The sequence below is a fragment of the Nasonia vitripennis genome, chromosome 4 (genome assembly GCF_009193385.2).
Source record: "Nasonia vitripennis strain AsymCx chromosome 4, Nvit_psr_1.1, whole genome shotgun sequence".
Lineage (NCBI taxonomy): Eukaryota > Metazoa > Arthropoda > Insecta > Hymenoptera > Pteromalidae > Nasonia > Nasonia vitripennis.
Window position 1 is genome coordinate 7,199,520 of NC_045760.1, and position 20,122 is coordinate 7,219,641.

The 20,122-nt window shown below is 50.7% G+C and overlaps 1 protein-coding gene across 7 annotated transcripts in view; it reads left to right on the forward strand.

Annotated features, from left to right (window-relative positions):
• pros (homeobox protein prospero) overlaps positions 1-20,122 on the forward strand; it is a 110,432-nt gene that overhangs the window by 15,038 nt on the left and 75,272 nt on the right. For all 7 annotated transcript variants that reach the window (XM_016984799.3, XM_016984808.3, XM_016984805.3 and 4 more), the window contains exons 2-3: positions 584-650; positions 18,760-18,797. The gene's annotated coding sequence lies outside the window, so the exon portion shown is untranslated. The remainder of the gene's footprint in view (positions 1-583; positions 651-18,759; positions 18,798-20,122) is intronic.

Genomic DNA, 20,122 nt, shown 5'->3' on the forward strand with positions numbered 1-20,122 from the left:
AAAAAGACGAAGGCGGAGGACACGTTATGAAAGAGAGAGCAGAAGGAGGAAAAACAAATAAAGTAGCGCGTCGTCGTCGCGCGCGCGCGCGTGCCACTCGGGGACGTTATACACAGCGGCGATTACGGTTCCCGCGAGCGCGCACGATGACGATGACGATAATTGTGCGGAGAATCGCTCCCGCTTCTCTCTCTCTCTCTCTCTCTCTCTCTGTATTTTTTTGTCTCCGCACAGAGGGTCGTCCTCTTTTTTTTTGCTCGAGAGAGAGCGAGAGAGAGAGATAAAGAAAGAGAGAGAGAGAGAGAGAGAGAGAGAGAGAGAGAGAAAGAAAGAGAGAGAGAAGATTGCCTACTTAACGCGAGAACAACGCGCGTGCGTGTGTATCTCGACGTAATTATCGTCGTCATTTTTGCGTACTTGGTGCGCGCTGCAGAGCTCATTCCTTCCTTCAGTTTTTTCCTCTGCTTTTTTTTGTGTGCCTAGTGTGCGTATGATACTCCCCCGAGGACGATTTTCCACTTTAGCGAGCGAGGCAGTCCTGAAAAAACTAATGACAGTCCCGGTCTTTTCTTTCTGCTCGCAGATTGACGAATGACTCCGTGAGGAGGAGAGCCGGCTGCGCTGCGGATACCGGTGCACACACGAGTGAGGTGAGTGGAAGATTATACTTATATTGTAACCATACATACATACTGCATACACGTTATAATGAGATCAGCTCCTTGTGGCAATTCGCGTGTGTGTTACGTCGCTGGGGTAATGAATTCGCTGCAGTCGGGGGGGGGGGATTAGGCTTTTAATTACGCCTGCAGATAATATCGCTTTTTCGGCGACGACTGCAAGCGAGCTCGTGAACTTTCGGTAATCCTTTAGTGCATCGGACTCGCAGCGAGTGCAGTAATTCTCTTGTCTTAATTTTCTCCGTTGTATAATCAAGCAGCTTTTTGTAAACCACCGATCCCCCCGCCCGCTTGGCGGAAAATCATTGAGGGCCAAAGTTTTCCCATCGCAGCGTATTACGCATTTAAGTAGCGGCCTCGAAAAAAAAACATAACAAAAGCAAATCTACCGCGAAAATTCTTGACTTTGGAACAATGCGTCCGCAGCTCCCTTTCCTTGCGAGCGCAATGAAAAGTCCGTCGTATATACACACGCACACCACGTCTTCCCCTCGTTCGTTGCACTCTCCCTTGCGCGCTTCCAGGGCCAGCAAGGGAGAGAGAGAGAGAGAGAGAGAGAGAGAGAGAGAGAGAGGGCGCATACATATATGCGCGTCTTTATGAGCGCAACTGGAGTAGACAAGTGCATTAAAATCTCGGGAGCGTTAGTTCAAACTTGAAGAGCTGGGCGAGAGGGAGGGAGAGGAAAAGCAGCGCAAGGAGGGAGAGATGCGCGCCAAGAATAAGCGCCGCAGCCGCGCCCACAAAGGAATGCAAAGTAAGAACCTCCCCGCGATGATGCCGAGAGAAGTAGTAGGTTTTCCGCCGCTGGGCGACAGAGCTTGCGCGTCGTGTTATCATGCAAGACGCGGCTGTGTGTGTGCGCTCTTTTTCTTTTTTGATGTGTTCAGAGTGCGCCCTTAATTGTTTTCGCGGCTCAAGGACGTCGGCGTTTAGCGCGTCCAGGATTGTGTCGGGATAAGGAGCTTTTTTCGGTGTTGCATACATGCTGGGGATTCGACTGCGTGTGACTAATGCGTAAACTTTCGGGATTGAATCGACGACATCTGTTTAAGATTACCGCATCCGCGGACGTGATGCTCGCGTGGTATCCTTCAAAGTGTCGTTAGCGCGGCAAGTTTCGCTTCTCCGAGTCGACGTGTTCGTATCGATCGATGTAATAACCATAAACGACTCGCAAGCGTACGAATCAATCAATCGAAAAAACTGCAATTTCCGCACAAGGACAAGCCTTTTTTCCTTGGCGTAAATCGCTCGGCAACCCGATCCACAGCTTTTACGTAACGCCGTGTCCGCACTATATGGACCTACGCGACGACGCGCGTACGAGTATAGAAAAAGGCAGCGACGAAGAATGAGGTCGAACTAGACGCGCGGACACGTCAGCCCAGTGTGCATTATATACGCACCTACATAGCGGCTGCACGAGTCTCTCTTGATCAAGCCACTACCGGCTGCAACCTTGGCGTCATCCTGCCGGGGATCGCGACGTTAATTAATCTCCCGCGTTCGATGCCGAACAAATAGCCCGCGACGGACAAGATCGCTGCTCTCGAACAAAGCTCTCCCTCTCCGGTCAGTATGCAGTGTATGAGAGAAAAACGAGAGAGAGAGAGAGAGAGAGAGAGAGAGAGAGAGAGAGAGAGAGAAAAAAAGCTGGCGGGGACAAAGAGAGGAGCGCGCCGCGGTGAAAGGAAACGAGTACATAAGAAGAGGCGCGTCCGCGAGGAGGAGGAGGAGGAGGCGACACGCGCGCGCGCGCCTTTTATAAATGGCGGCGGTGATGGCCGACTATACACAATAGAGAGCGAGAGAGAGGACGTATCGGTACAGCAGTCCTTCCGGAAAGGATCGAGCAAATCATTCCCTCCTCTCTCTTCTCATCATTCTCTCGGTGTATATAGCCGGCTAGTACTTATATGCGCGGGGCCGTAGTGGAGAGAGAGAGAGAGAGAGAGAGAGAGAGAGAGAGAGAGAGAGAGAGAGAGAGAGAGAGAGAGAGAGAGCTGAATGAGGCCGGATCTTCGCTCGCCTGAGTACCTGAGCGCGTGCAGTCATTGGACGTTTCTCGATTGCCTCGACTCTCGACCAATCGACGACCCCGAAAATAAAGGAGTGCTCGAGGCGAGGAGGATGACGTTATATCTCTCAATCTACGCACACGGCTCTATCCGTCTGAACATACCAAGCCCGCGTCTACTTATACTTTTGCTCCACATATTTGTCTGCATATCCAGCAAAGTACAGGCAAATGGCTTATTTCATCGCGGCGCTTTCTTATTTATAATTTTCCGCGCATGTACATAAAAAACCCACGTCGATAATCCTCGCGAGTGCAAAAAACGAATATATCGAACCGACGGCCATAGCGATGCACTTACATCGATGTCATTTTACGCGAGCGTAATTGCACCCGCGACCGAAGTCACGAAGATCCGCGTGGGCAACAACAAGAGACACGAATAGCGCGCCACACACGCGAACAGAATAAATACCGATCGTCCGCGAAAGACGGATAATTTCACAGGAATGGCCGAAGCAGGATAAGATCATGTAACTCGCGCTGCCATTATGTCCACTACTGCGGCAAAACAGTAGCCGCGCAGAAGTAGTCGCCGCGCGCTGCAAACACCTAATTGAGAGCGATAAAGACTGAGCTCGCGCGCTGGACAGAGAGCTGATCACGAACAGCCACGTAACGCGTGCTCGTAAAAGGCGATCGACGGCGGTGCAGTTTCGTGTCGTGTATATTATGGCATCGGATTTTTTTTCTCGCTTGTATTATTCAAACGTCCGAGAATAGCTATGCATCAACCGTCATCTTCGCATATGTCAAGCATCCGCGAAGAGACTGGGCGGCACGCACGAGTCGGTTCTTGCGATTGCGGCTATCTCGCGACTTCCGGTTCCTGCAAGAATAGGCGCGTGTGCTCTCGAAGATAAAGCCGTTATCGGAGCCAGTAGCCGGGGGGAGGGGGGGACCTTCGCGCGACCAATCATCAAAAGACGGAAAAGACAACGAAGAAAGAGGAGATTGCGCGCATCATCATCAGCGTGTACAGCAGAAGGCTTCGTGCTACGCGCTTATCTCGGGCTGCAGCGCTTGTTATACGTCTCTCTTTGTTTTTAAGGAGATCGCCGCGCCGGGGCGGAAGAAAAGCGCGATAAGGATAATTAATTTTAATTTTCGACTGTGTTCTCCGTCCAGTAGCCGATAGCTCGAGCTCGTTAAAATCGTGTGTATTTCTTATCTCGAAACTTACGGTTCACGTAATTACACAACACTTCGTTCGCTCGAGCGAGGAGCGTCAACGTATTTCTCTATTTCGTATACGAAACGTATTATTGATTACTCGCGGCGGCTCTTTTTCGAGAGCAGCACATGTCCGATTATAGACCAGTAGGAACTCTCGCATACGTACTCTTTATATTCCTCTCTTTCTCTCTCTCTCTCTCTCTCTCTCTCTCTCTCTCTCTCTCTCTCTCTCTTTTCCTGCAACGAGGCTTTTTTTCTCCTACTCCCGCGTCTTCCTTCCTTTTTTCCTCGCTGCTTCATTCGCGCGGCGGCTACTCTTGAAGAGGGGCTGGGCGCGCCGGCCCGAGATGCATTGTTTGCAGCAGAGAGAGCTCGTCGGCTCCGGTCAAAGTTTTCATCGCTTCCTGGCTTCCTTTTTCGATCTATATATACGAGCGCGTCTGTATACGTGTGTGTGTGGTATATTCTCGCGGGCGCTCCTTTTTCTCCCCTGCGCATAGCGCAGCTTCATTCCACGCCGATAATTATTGCAATCCAACTTTCTGTCCGTCCGTCAGTCTTTCTCCTTTGCGAGTATCCGTGTATATACCGATGTCGATGATTCGTATGCGTGAATGCTTCGCTGTGTGCCTCGATTCTTTACGCGAGCTGGTCGCACCGAAGGCCCTTGTAATACACACAAAGGGGGTATATCTATCTCGTACACCGATGGAATATCTCGGATGTATCCACAAAGATTATCGGTGAAAAATGATATTCCAGTTGAATTCTTACTCTTATTTCGCTGGAAAAAATCTGCTCTGTAAGTCCGTATACATACACACATCACTAGAAAGTTCGAGATTGCAGGCCGTCGGAAACAAGACGGGATATAAGCCGTCCATACGTCCAACTCCTTGTTTCCCGGCGAAAAGTGCGCAGCACTTTTCCTCGCGGGGGAAACAGTACAGTTCGCTCTTGTTACACGATAGCACGGCGAGTTCCAAGTATCTCGCGTGTACGAACACGATGTAAGCTCGCATCGGCCGCGCGATATTATGCGCTTCGCGGCCGGGATTTGAAAAATTTTCAAGAGCCCGGGCTCCTTATGCGAAAGTACGGCTTGTATACACTCGCTTTTTGGCCTGAAGATACACACACACGTACACAAGTCGAGTGTACAACACGGCTCGAAGGTGACGCGAATAATGGCGAAAAACCGCGTCGATATTTCTTTCACTAAGATCGACGTTTCCGAATCGTCGTCGAACTTATCGATAATATCATTATCGCGGCTATAATTCAATTCCACCGGGAAGTACGAAAAATTCGAAAAAAAAAACAACGCGTATGATGGACGGTTTCCGGTGCTCCGAACGAGTCCATCAGCCGACGCGCAGCGCGGACGTATCGACGTCCAGACAGAAATTACGTACACACATATAGCCCCCGTGTGGCAAATCGATTATCGAGTTTGCTCGCGCAAGGCGTCGGTTGCGCATGACTTACTCGGCTCGTGTGTGTGTATACGTGCACACGTACATACAGAGTTGCGAAGCCGAAATAGTTGCCGAAAGGGGTCTCCGGGATGTGTGCCGGAAGGAATAGAACAGTAGCATTCTTGGGCTCGCTCGCCTCGACAGCCCTTGCGATAATTTATTTCTTGCCGATTCGAGACGACCTGACCGCAGCTACGGAGCTTAATTTTCCAAGCTGTCCTATCTCTCTCCTGTGTACGTTCTTTCTTCTCGACTCTACACGAGTCGAGGCAACTATTCCGGAGTCAATTAAACTTGGAAGCGACGAATCGTTAATCAGCATAGCGACCGAGTATAGCTCCTTCGATTACGCGGCTGAATTTGCATTTTACATATAACACACTTGTGTACGAAACTTTTGTTGCAAGATCACCTATCTATACAGTCATGCCGCCGAGTATATAACTCATATTATTACGCGCTAACAAGTCGACGGCCACAAATATCGCGCTACGAAATTTTGCGAGAGTGCAGCGCGGCGGAAAGCGTGGAATGAAAAAAAAGCGAGGACTACACGCGGAGATTTAACGGGGAGAGTAGAAAGAGAGACGGAGTAAAAACCATTAGCGAATAGGATTCTACGGTATTGGGAAAAAAAAATCGAAATTTCCCTTTTTTGTTTTAGGCGACACTGCAGCTCCTATAGTTTTTATTCAAATAGGGAGCGAACAGACGCGAGACTATCTGCTCGAATGAAATTTCGCGTTTTAATTTTCCGAGAAAAACGTAATAACGTCGAGCCCTAGTCAGCACTGCCCTCTCGAGTGCTTCGGGTAGAAGTACACGAGCGTATGCTGCGAGTCCAGGTGCAGCGTGTTTTGCGCGCGCTGCAGGTATACAGAGGCTCGTCGCCGCTGCCGCGAGCGGGCAGATGGCCCTTCGTCAGTGGCCCCCTCGATGTGTGCCTATACCCCTTGGAGAGGCGCTGCTGCGCGCCCCCTCGGCCACTTTTTCGGTGTACAGGCTGCACTCACCTGGAACGACAACATCCTGGAAGATCTAATTTCCCCTACTTATACAGCCTTCGGTTTTCAGGAAAGAGAAGTCGGAATCGAAGAGGCTTAATGGGATGCCGTGATCGTGGCTGCCGATAGGCCGATGCAGTGGTTTAGGGAAAAGAAACGTAAAATTAAGTATAGGTCCGTGACGTAAAAATTTGGTCGCACCTTTGAACGAAAACTATAAGCAAGAGAACAATAACGTTTCGTTGACGCGGGTAGCCAGGGCAAAGCGCGCGCGGGAATGAAAAAACAAGGAACGCAGGACAATTTAGCGCCTTAAACGACGTTTTGCGCGCGAGAAAAAGAGACTCGCAAACTCGCTCTTCCACATCGTGGAGGAGGAAGAAAGTGTTTCTCGTCGCCGCGCGCACACTCGCGGGAAGCGCAGATAAGAGACGAAAAAAAGAGGAAAATAATAACAATAATGGAGTCGCGAGCGGAGAAAAGCGCAAGGGAGCACTTTCGTCTCTCTGTACGCGAGGGACGAGCGCGCGAAGTAAGTGGCTAAGTGACAGACACAGCCTCGCTTTCTCTCAGGTCCACAGGTGTCCGCGGACAATGACTCGCTCCCTCTCTCTCTCTCTCTCGCGCGCGCGCTTTTTAAAAGCCAAGAAGACTGCACTGCTGAAAAATAAAGAGAGCTCGCTCGCTCTACACGTATACGCGCAGTGCGTGTTGTATACATGCCTCGTCGGGTTCTTCGAAGGGGTGGACGTTGCGCTGCGCGCGAGAGAAGTCTCTTAATTTTCGAGCCGCGCTCGAGACAAAGGGAGAAAAAACGAGCGCTCGACGAAAGAGGCCCGCGCATACACACACATACTACTATGCGGGGAGAGAGATGTACACACGCGGTGCATAGAGAGATGGTCGAGGCTGCAGTGTTTTCTCTTTGCGGTCTTTCTCTCGTCTCTCTTTCTGTGTGCGTATGCGAGTATATTACACACACATACACACACATCTCTTGCCAACTGCAGTCGGGACGATCCTCCGTCTTTCTTCGTGCGCGTAGCGCGTAATTCTGATAAGGACGGGTGTTTCTGTATACCGGCGAAACTCACTCGCGAGAGATAAAGGAGTTTTGCTTTTTCATTCGGAGGGAATAATGAAAGAAGAGAAAGAGAGCTAGCGAGAGACTTCTGTCGCGCGCACCGCAACGACCATTAAGCGCTAGAAGCATCGCTTCGTAAGTATATAGTCGCGAGAGTCGTTTGATATTAACGTATCTCTGTGTGCCACTCGCATCTCGCCGAGCGTAAAATCGGCTGCCGAAACGTCTTTGAAATGTAGACGCGACACGCGGCGTAATCCGAAACGCCCTGCATATAAAAGTATACGATTGTAGTAAACCGTAGGAGCCATTCACGGGGGCGTAATTTACTGACAAAGATCCAATCGAACTCCATTATATATCCGGAATTATTTCGAGAAGAGGCTGTTGCTCTCTTCCGGCACTTCTGCCTCTCCGGTTTCCTCTCTGCGATCATCAGATCTCTCGTCGTCGTCGTCGCGGTTATCTTGTCCCCATTGTCTCGAGTGTCCCAATTTCCCATCTGCCTCCGTTAGAGAGAAAGAGCAAAAAGGAACATCACGTACACACAGCTCGATCACGGCCAAACTGACAAACTCGACGACGACGTCGATGGGCATATAGACACACAGGCGCAGCTGCGGAAGAAGCGGCGGCGCTCGTTCGATTCTCGAGTTACAACTGTAAACGCCCCCGCTCATCTCGCCGGAGTCGACGATGCATCCTCTGTGTGCGGCTAGATAATAATCGACTCGAGATAATCCGCTTACGAGCCTCGCGTTTTCGCGTGCGCGCTCGCTTCCTTTGAATGAAAGAAAGAAAGCGAAACCGAGCTGGCATATTTTGGGTAAACACGCGGCGAGCCATCCGTCAGCCTTTTCACGTCTCCTTTAGAGGACCGCATACTCCTACGCGTCCTATTATATGCCCCTAAACACGTGTACCGTTACGCGATCCGTTTTCGACATACACACACGCTCGAGTGCCAGAGAGCCGACACACACAATGAAGCCACTCGTATGCATATATTCTGCATAATGCAGCGCGCGGCGGCGGCGGCCACTTCCTCTCGAGCGGAAAGAGCGAGTTTCTGCCTCAGAAAAGCGCGCGATCGATGATCGAGTACGTGCGTGCGATGTAGGAAGTGCGCGTATGCGGGACATCCCCTTCATTTATCTCTCCAAGGCGTCCCGCGGTGGATTCTTTTCCTCTTCTTTTTTTTTGCACGGAAGTACACAGTGGACCTCCTTTAAATATTTATCCAGCGCGCGACGCAGACTCAATGGGCCGCAGGGCAGGAAAAGGCGCGTCAGCCTCCTGGCGCCCCGAGAGAGAGTCTCTCTCTTTAGGGAGAGCGCGTAGCTCCTCTCTTTTTTTTCGGGGGAGTAGAAGCCACTGTTCGCGCGCGGCGATATACTTATATTCCCCGCGTCTTGCCCGCGAATCTCTTTGATGAATTCGCCGCTGGATTCTTGACACTTCTTTTCACGCCCGACTTCCTTTTGACTTTCTTTTGCCTTTACTTCTCTCTCGCTCTCTGTGATTTCCGAGAGCAGCCCTGAGAAAATGACGTTGATCTATTGCGCAAAGACGAGAGAGAGAGAGAGAGAGAGAGTCGTGCTTAGAGGCTCGGCCTGAATGAAATGGAGAAGGGGTTGAGGCGCGAAGCGAGTTCAAAGGAAGCGCGGGAGAGAAGAGAACCGAGAGGCTGTGTATTAGACGCCGAGGTGGCGGAATCATCGGAGATTCCTCGTTTGCGTCTCCGAGCTACGCGGATCTCTCGCGTAATTATCGAGGAAACGTCGGAATTACATCGAGCAATTTTTAAAAAATAACACTGCCGAGCGTCATGGAAAAGAAAAATAACACAGGACAAAAATCGATCGGGCTCCGATAACAGCGTCAGTAACGTCAGCATTTTCTACACGTCACGAGCTTGCGCGCGCGCGCGTTCCGCTAAAAAGAAAGCGGCCTATGATGTATTCCCGTGCTATCAGTGACGACACGCTCCCGCTCGGCGATGTACAAAAATAAAACCCCCCTGTGTATCGCTGGCGCTGGCAAAATAAAAAACAAGCGAGTGCAAAAAGCCTATCCCTAATTTCGTCATCGTGCAGCTCTTCGGTGCATACCACACACCGTCTCTCTCTCTCTTCCTCGTCAAACGCCGTCGTTATCTATATATGCTCGCGCGCGAGTATCGATCCGGCATCGACGATGCGCGCACCGATGACCTCGCCATTAAGAGGACGAGAGCTCTGTAACTTCGACCTTTACGCAACGCACACAGTCTGCGCCGTGTGGGCAAGAGGCTTGCGTCAATTATTCCGACACGTTGGCAGAGTGTGGGTGTGGTTGCATCATTAGGGCTAGCTATGTATCCGATTATTTTTCCATGTATTAGATTCGTCGTCGAAATGACGAGATCATGCGTGTATAATCGAACAAATTTGATTAGAAAATCACCGCAGCGGCTGATCGGTATATAGCCGGCTCAAACGGTCTATCCCGCGTAATCTCACGTTATCGGGCACGACGACGATAGCAGTCAATTTGCCTAAACAATCAACCGCGGAGCACCGGCGCTCGCGCAACCCCTATTCAGACGCCGTGCCAACGCTCGGCTATATATATGTATGTATGTATGCAAGCATGCAAGCGCACGCACAGAGCCACGTGCCTATAGGCTTACTGCGCGTGCTATATATACGTGCATACTTACAAATGATAGGGAGGCCAGCGAGCTTCCGCGCAATTTCCTCGTCGCTCGGCGCCAATTTTCCTCGATGGCACGCCGCAGCGTATATATTATATACTTCTTCTCGTGGGGCAGCCAAGCGGAACGGAGGCGGTGGTGTGCGCGCGCGGTAACCCTCTGGGAAAACAAAGCGACGATCTTCAAAAGGGCCGACGACGTCTTTTCGGCAAAGATCTCTTGCCCTCCCTCCCTCTCGCGGTGTATACCTATGTCTATAGACACTCTTGCCTGCCTTACGGGAGAAAAAGTAGCAGAAGAAGAAGAGGAGCTGGAAAGAAGAGAGCCGCCGCTCTGTCGCGCGCCGCCTAAGAAAGCACTTTATCTCCTCGTTGATGATGGCGCTAGAAGTGAGGTCCCCTTCAACAGGTTACCGCTACACTTTGCACGCAAAGAAAGGCCGCCACCGCCGCGAAGCAAGATGATGAACAGAGTGAGAGAGGGCAGAAGACGACGTTCAACCCTCTAGAAAACTCTTGGGGATCTTTGCTCTTCCGGCCGCTTTCCTTCGCGTCGTCGCACCCTCGGCAGCTCTTCCGAGTCCCTTCCGAGTCCCTTCCTGTGTATATCCATATCGCGTCCTCGTCCCCTTTGTTTGTATCGTCTTGCAAGATCTTTTCCCTCGCCCTCAAGATTTTCCGGCCCGACTACCGCCGCCGCGAGGAAAAAGGAGAGACCTGTTGCTGCTTTCAGCTTTCTTATGATATCTGCGCTGCGCCTTTGCGTGATGTATATATAGCCACCCTCGAGGGGGACGACGCGACGTTTTCCTTATCGCCGCGCGCGTCTTTTCGAGCTACTGCGCCTTTTTGCCGCCTCTAACCGGCGTACGATATAGATATTGCGTTTCTCCGCGGTACAACGCCGCGAATAAGATATCAACTTGTTGCACGGCACCGGCGTCGGGACTCGAAGACGGATAGCTTAGCGAGCTTTTATTATTTAGATACGGGAACCTCTCACCGGCATCACGCTATACAGCTCTCTGTCTAGCTGTGTGTATATAGGTATACGTATACAATGTGACTACGGGCGCGCACGAAACGCGAACGCCGGGGATTATACGCCGTGCGTTTTTGTTAATTAACTCGCTGTCGGCGCGCGGCGGGGCGGAGCTCGTTGCGGTCGTGTGTACGCCGATGAAATTAAATTAATTGAGATACGAGCCGCCGAGGGTAATTAAATAGCTCGAATATGTTGTGTGTGTGTGTGTATGTGTGTGTGTGCGGAATCGGAGGTACGCACACCTATATTTGTTATAATTATTGTATCGATTTGACGGGCGGTCGCCTCCGCCGCGTCGATTGATAGTTTTTGGCGCGTACGTATATCCGCTGGAAAAATATAATGGCAATCTGTTGCGTGGATGTAGTCTGTAAATATGAGTGGAAAATAAAAATTCCGAATTCGCACCACCAGCAAATGCATCGACACCGGTCAATGGGATATGACAGTACAGCTTATTGAGTCGCCGGGAATAACTGTAAACTTTCCAAAATAATACTACGCGAAAATCGCTTCGGCAAGTACAAACGAAATATAATCCCTCGTTATTCAACGCCGAGTATAATTGCCGCTTTGTCCGCGATATCGCGTTACGCTTGTCGCTCGCCTAGTGTATATACGTTGCATTACAGTAGCTCCGTCGGAAAGACACTTGTTGAGCTTGCCGCCGCCGTCGTCTAAGATTGTCCGCGAGCTAAGAAGCCACTTGTTGCGCTCGGCTTCCTTTGAGCGAGAAATTCCAGCCAAGAGGGAAGCCGGCATCGTCCCGTCTCGGGATACTTAAGACAGGCGCCTCCGCAAAACCGCCCCAAGTCACGCGCAATTTCCGTTTACTTATACGCATCAGCGCAGATTTCTCTTTGTATTTTTGAGCCTTGACAACACATCGAGACATCTATTACGCTTAGAAAACAGACGCCCGTCGCTCGCGTATTATTTATCCTCTCTGAAAGCAGAAGCTCGTTCAGCGCGCTAATCGAGTCCGAATGAAAAAAGAAAACAAGCGCCCGCGATAAAAGCGAACGATGTATTTTTCCACGAGCGCGTCTTCTGCAACTATACGTTCTGCGAGTGTGTGTATAATATAGTGACGCGTGTGCTGAGCACATGTGCGCGGAGTAGGCGAGTTGGCGCAAGATTAGACCAAGGGGGCGTCTACTGAGAATGAGGGGGGCCACGTGTTCAGCTTACAATTATACTGTACGACTCTCTCGCTCACGCGCGCGTCTCGACGCCCACATCCGATACGAAGTTTAATCGATTCGTTTGTCAGTTCCTTTGCTGCGGAGTTTGTATACATATGCCGCACTTGCTTTTATTTTCCGACGCGACCTTCGCTGCACTCCGTGTATAATATTTATATCTTCTTCTCTCGTGACTATTATAAATCGCTTCTTTTTTTCTTTAACGCACGCAAAGTTTACATAACCGATAGTTCGCCGACTCAATTGATTATCCGCGATGATTGAGAATGACCGACATCAAAAATAATTCAAGCTCGTATACGTACAAAGCCGTATGGTTATGCATTGCGCAAGTCGCCCGCGATTTTGCTTACGTAACCGCGCGTGCTCGAGAGACAGAAGAAAACCAGCCGAGCGACAAGTGCACTGCGAGATAGAGAGAGGGAGTGCAAAAAATCCGCAATATTTCTGCGACTTTATGAAAAAAAAAAAAAAATCGGAGGCGGGCGTACGTTGATTGATATTGCCTCGGCGTTATCTCCCCGCGCTCGCTGTGTCCGAAGTCCGCCGGGAGAGATGACGTCGCGCACAAAGAGTCGCCCAGCATCGATTTAGTCGCTGCCGCTTATTCTGCGTGTGCAGGACACGATCTCTCTCTCTCTCTCTCTCTCTCTCTCTCTCTCTCTCTCTCTCTTCGGCTCGTATTGAATAGATGAATTTCCAGTCGCTTAACACGACGATTGCGATGTCGAAAGAGAGAGAAAAAGCTTCGCAGTAGCGGTGAATGTAACGAAATCACGAGAGGAGCCTTACGTAACATCGTAGTTATATAGCTCCGCACGTAACTCTTTTACGAGCGAGTAGTCTACTATCGTCTCTGCGAAACAAGCGCTTTGAAGTTGCACAGATCGTCGTCCATAACAACGCCTTAAATCACCGAGCAAAGTAGCCTCGGCCAGTTTTTTTCCCCCTGTTTTGTCTCACGCTGCGACACGCGCCAGCACGACGCTTATGACCCTCGCGTTTAGATGTTAGACAAAGAGGTGGCCCCTTTCTTCCCGGGAAAAGAAGGAAATAAAGAAAGCACAGTGTAGAGAGGGAGTGGAAAGACAGCTAGTCGCTCGATGATTAGATTCTGGCACGTGGCCCATTGTCGGCGCGACGTCGCCCTCGATCGTACACGGATGTACGTGCGGCCCGAGGCCTAATCGCCCGTGGACAGTAAGACGAGAGCGAGCACAGAAGCTGAAATTCAATATACATCGGGTAGCTCCCCCCATCGTCGACGTAAGAATCGCGGCAGTCGAATCGAATTTCGCGTCGTCGTCTTCTTAATCGACGCTAAAGTGTGCGCAGGAAAATCGAATTAGTCGTCGGCAGTGATTCGTCGCCGCGATGGTTTGATGAAGAAATCGTAGCTCGAAGATCCCGCTTCTGGGCTCCCCCGACGTACGATCGAAGGGTCAATTATAGAATAGCGAAAAATTCTCGCAACGGGGAGGAATCCGATATATACGAAGCTGATGGGTATACATACAGTCAAATTAATTGCCTTTTCATAAAGACGCGCGTGTATAATATTTAAACGAGCTATACGCGAAAGAGTATTCTATCGATTTCCTCGAAAAATATAGAGAGAGAAAATAGATATAACAGAATTCAATACTTTCCGCCGAGTGCATATCTCGCCTGCCCGAGAGAGAGAGAGAGAGAGAGAGAGAGAGAGAGAGAGAGAGAGAGAGAGAGAGAGAGAGAGAGAGAGAATCGATGCAACTCGTTAGCGCGCGCAAGAAGTACACGACGGACGCCCCCCAACAGCAGCAGCCCATCGTTATAAAACGAGCCAAAAGCGAGCCAGATGCAGAAAGTCGGAGAAACGAAAATCAATCCCGTATGGCTCTCGAAGACTCGTGTATACCACTGCGGTGGTCCCCGCAAGATTTGATTTTTATTTTCAACCCCATCTCTCTCGGCTTTTGAAGAGCGTAGGTGCAGCGGCCTCTGAGGAGCGATCTCTCGACGACGAGCCGCTTGCGGCCTTTTATTAGGTTACACACGCAAGAGAGCGTTATGAAAAGCAGTCTAGTTTCTCGCTCCTTTGTCTAGCGAGCCATCTGTCACCCTCTCTTACATACATGCGCCGCCGCCGCCGACTTTTTCTTTATCTCTCCGATTCGAACTCTCCGCGCGCTGTCGCCCTTGTATACTTGCTATACACCCCCTCCACGCGTTATACCACCGCGGAGCTGCAGCGTTTTCTCTTTATTACTTTTCCTTCATTGTTCCGAGCGCCGCACTTACGGGCTGCTCTGGGACGCCCCGCGCAAGAAGAAGCAACGATGTCGAGCGCGGTGAGTTTGGAAAATATTCGGATTGATCGGACTCTATGAATAAAAAGTCCTCGAAACGCCCTTTGCACACCCGCAAATTTGCGGCTCGAGCTTTTCAAAAATAAACCCCAACGCGGGGCGAGATCTAATAAACTCGTTATTCGCCGCGCGCGCGAGCGGCCTTGGACGCATCATCGTGAGCGGGCGTCTTCGTGGGAAACGCGCGTATAAACTCCCCCTTTTTTTATACCCGTTACAAACCAGATAGACGTGTGTGCAGTGCATCAGTGCAGGAGAAAGGAGGAGAGAGATTGCGCGCCAATACGTCGCGCGATAACATCGCATCGCTGAAGATAAAAGGGAGATAGCGTGGCGAGTGTATGTATGTATATACACACAGGGCGCGCGTTCTACTCGTAAGGTGGGAGTAGGCGAGTGCGTGGGTATATGTATCGGGTATTGATTTTTTTTTCACTTATATGCGCCTCGTATCAAAGCCGCCTCAAAGCGTCTCGTCGGCGGCGATATCGATGTAACGCGATATACCCGGGATGAATTTTCATATCGTAGATAAATCCAGTTTATTATACACATGACTAAAAACCGGCGAGCGTCACTCGAATTCCACGTCAATTATACGCAGCGGTCATTTCGTAAGATTGCCCCGCGCGTATCTAATTAACGCTGTTCAAACGAGAGAGAGAGAAAGAGGGGGAGGAGAAAAAATTCCCGCGCGCACTTTTAATAACAGTCGCGAATGTTGACGTACTGTATACACCAGCGCTCGGACTATAGGAATAGAGACGGAGAGAGAGCGGAGGCAGTGGCCGGTGCAGCGCTATACACACATGCACGCACTGTATAAGCGCAATCCAATTTCATTGCGTGTAATGTGCACTGCCGGCCTTCCCCTTCCGTCGATACCACGTATGTTCGTGTGTGTGTGTGTGTGTGTGTGTGTGTTTACGCAGAATTACCGCGAGTCCAATCTTCGTCGTGATTTTGCGGGATCGCGCGTATACGTATATAGCAGCGTGATGTATGGATGCGGCTAACGGACTCTCGAATCGCCTGTGTATTCCGCTCGACGTGTACGCACACGCGTGATTATGAACCGCGGAAGGAGCGTGTATGTTTTTTCAAATTGCGGGGGAGAAGTTCGTTTTGTTCCTCGGCTAATTGGCGCTGAGATGTGTATACATTCGCTGTGTATACTATTGATTCCACGTATCATCAGTAGACAGTGAGAGCAGCTCTCTCTCTATTACGATGAAAAAAATATTTTAATCCGTTCTCACAGAAGCTATACACCGTATACACGGTCCATCAGCTCGGCCGAGTCAAAGAAGCGCTTACGGGCGCAGCCATGCAATAAAGAACAAAGTCCGCGCCGGCGAGCCGAAAAAATCGGCCTCTCTCATGTGTCAAAGGGGACACGTGCATATCGGTCACTCAACACTGGCTCCCGCCGCGATTCCATATTCCTGTTGACTCGGCGCGATTGCGACGGCTAATGAAAATCCAGCGAGAGAGCGCGCGTGCGTGGCCATTAAAGGATTACGAATCGTCATTATTTCACGTCGATTATCGGATTGACTAATAAAGTGCACATTTCCCGCTGACGCTACAGCCTCCGCAAACGAGAGCTGCCCGTATCGGACGCGCGAGCGCGGGATTATACGACGACGCGGCTCTCCCTCCCACCCTCTATCTTTTGCCGAAATTTGGCCTGTTAATTCGCCCGAGCGTCACGCGCGCTGCCGTGTAATAATCAAGTTTTGCTTTATAATTGGCCGTATAATCGCTCGTGATTACAGGCGGCCGCGTATGCGACAGACCGATAATCGAGCTCTCACTCACTCTCTCTCTCTCTCTCTCTCTCTCTCTCTCTCTCTCTCTCTCTCTCTCTCTCTCTCTCTCTCTTTCGATGTATTTTTGCCTGTCGCTACACGTTGTTTTTTCATTTTCGATTCAGCCGCGCGGTATACACCGATGTTTTAATTCCACTGATCGCTGACAGCCGCGAGCTGCCGCTCGAGTTTTTCGCGTACGTCTGTGTGCGATGTATCGCTGTAATTAATTGTGATTCAAAAGCGCGAAAACTGCGTATATTATAGCTGTTGTTTTCACGACTCGTGGTGTGACCATTTTAAACGGCCGATACGGTGCAGTAATTGACTAACGAGAGTTGATACGCGGCTAATTTGAAAAAAAGCTGAGGTTTACGCTCTTATCCCAACTCGTGTGTATCAAAGTGCAGCGTGCAGAAAGGGAAGTAGCCGAGTTCCTCCTGCAGCCAGCGCACAATGGGGCCGCCACGGCTGATGGCAGCGCGGCAACTTGCACTGGAGATTGCAGCCGGGGATCGTCCCGCGACTCTCCGCACTGTATTATATAAGTGCCGGAGAGATACGGAGAAGAGCGGGAGAGAGAGAGAGAGAGAGAGAGAGAGAGAGAGAGAGAGAGAGAGAGAGAGAGAGATAGAGAGAGAGAGAGATCGGAGAAGGCCGCACATAGCTAATACATCACAAACTTGGGAACAAAGAGGATAGCCGGGGCTTGGCCCCCGCGAATCCGAGTGAAACTTTGCCTATTTGTTAAGTCGCTCGGCGCAACTGTCTCAGATATACACACATAGAGAGTATACAGTCGAATTGCCAAGACTCGTGTATCCTCGCAATCGAAACAATGCCTCGACGTAGTCCGAGCTAGGATTCGAGCGACTCTAAGGCGTCGCTAAAGTTGGGCTACTGCAGTCGCCGTCGCCGAGTGCAAAGCCTGTATACGAGGCCTTTTTTTACAAGGCCTCGTTTGAATATTAGCCAAGTCCTGGTCGGCCCCGATTTATGGCCGATTCTCGGCGATTAATTACTCCTCACGTTGCCACTGAGTCCGAACACCGTATATTTTACAGCGGCATTTATTATGCAGCGCATCAAGCTTTCAAAAGCAGATCTTTTTGTTTTCGAGCGCAGCGGATGTGCATTTAATCGCGCCGCTCGATCGAAGTTTCGACTGATTCCGTGTGTATACTCTCCTCCCTTCGCCTCGCTGCTGCATACAACGCAGAGTCGACGGTCCTGCAGCACACGAGGAAGTTCGAGTGACAAGCTCGCGCGGATGCGTCTTCGTTTGCGCGGCTGCTGAAGTGCGCGGCGCGAGAAAAGGAAGGACGGCGCGCGAAGCGCGAGGGTGAAAAAGTCAGAGAGAGAGAGAGAGAGAGAGAGAGAGAGAGAGAGAAAGCTGTGCGCCGCTCGCTGGGGCCGGTTTCATTCTGATGACAATATCGCCTTGGGCTAAGCCGCCGCCGCCGCCGTGCGACGCTAGCGATGCGAATTTCACGTCTGTCGTCGGCCCTCTCTCACTATATGTATATGCATCGACTTGTGCACGCTGTACCGAGCATATATCCAATCCATTTCCCCTTTCACCGGCGTTTCGTCATTCTGTAGACGCTTTTCACTCCTCGTTCCTTGTTTAATTTTTCCTCTTTTTTTTTCCGCCGAGAATCGATGGTTACAGGATCTTTTTTTCGGCGACGATGTGATCAATCGATTCTCTATCTCTTTATACTGCGCGCTCTATTGTTTTTTCCATACCCACACATGAATCAAATAGGTGCACGCGTACTTCAGACGCGCAACGACGAGAGCTGCGATGCACCGCAGGCGAGAAGAATCGCTCGGCGATATATGTTCGGGGGCGTCGACGCGCGAGAACGAAGTTCCGGGACTTGAAGTCAATTCAAGTTGATTATCAATTCACAAACTTCGTACGCGCGCGCGAGGGGTGAATATTCAGCTGCGTTGCGCGCGAGAATTTCAATCGAGTCAAAACATTTTTGTAGCTCTCTTTCAAAATCCTCCCTCCGTGAACGTTGCGGCGGTCCCCGTATATACAGCGCAGAGAGCTGCAAGCGGTGATAACAAATTTGCAGCAAGCTGCAGCAGAGGAAAATACAAAAGCAGCCGTGACTAAAGGGCAAATTTCCGTTTCTGTTGCAGGGACTTGCATCTTACACACCGCCACGACTGCGCTCACCGTAAGTACACGACGTATTAGTATATATACATGTACATCATATCTACACACAAAAGCCATATCGTATACGCGTATACAGTCACAGCCGACGAGAGAAAAAGCTCAAATTCAGCGCATTCAGAAAACCCGCCAAGAACCCGCGAGCTACAAAAGGAATCCATCGAGCATTCAATAAACCCGGCGAACGCTGCATAAAAAACGTTACCACTCGCGTTGCGCGCGACAATGCAGCCGCTACTGCGCGACTCCGCGACGATGACGACACACATTTTCTCTGCGCGGAAATTGCGGGGAAAGAAAGAAAGCGCAGCGAAATCCGCGGACGAGTCGGCGGCGGGGAAAAAAAGACGAGGCCGACCGCCGCGAACCGCGAAGTAGAATGGAGCGAGAAAGGGCTCGAAGAAGCGAAAAAAAAACCGGTGAAAAAGGAATCGAAGCATGCATTAAATCGCGCGCGTCGCCGTCGTAGCTGCTGAGAACTGATATCCTGGCTATATACATATACAGATATATAAACACACGCGAGCGTATAATGCAGAGCGCGCGCGCGCAGCTGTGGTGCATAGAGCCGAAAGAGGGGAGGAAAGAGAGAGAGAGAGAGAGAGAGAGAGAGAGAGAGAGAGAGAGAGAGAGAGAGAGAAAGACAATGCTCGTCGTCGCTCTAAGGTACATAATCATGCTTGCTGATTCCTTCGCTAATAAAAGTCTCACTGTCAGGGCGCTCTATCCCTCCCCTCGCTCGCGCGCGCGGTTATTCACAAAAGCTATGACTTTCTCTCTCTCTCTCTCTCTCTCTCTCTCTCTCTCTCTCTCTCTATCTCTCTCTCTCTCTCTCTGCGCTCGTCAGCAGCATCAGCGTACGCGTCTTCGAGTCAGCCGCCGACGTAGACGTCGTCGCTTTTTGCATACACACAGAGGAAAGTGCACGCGATGTGCCTGCAGCTAAAGCGACGCGATGCACCCTCTGTATCCCGCTCTCTGTATGTGTGTGTAGGCGGATAAGACAAAGCGGAGCCGAGAATTACAAGGGATACGGGTCAGAAATGCTTGGCGATGCACCATCTGGAATTGCACTTTTTTTTAATTTCCCGCAGTCGATGCACACACACACACGCCCGCGCGCGAAGGACGCGCGCCACGATGCGCTCTCGCGGCAGCGGCGGTCCCTTCTTCCCCTTTTCGGGGAGCGCTTTCGGGCTGTTGCTCGATGATTCGTCTGTTTCTGCCGACTGCTGCTGCTGCTACAGCATCGTTTGTCTTTATGCAAAGAAATCGAGCGTGCGCTCGATGAACGGGGAGAAGAGAGAGGCAAGGGAATTAATGACG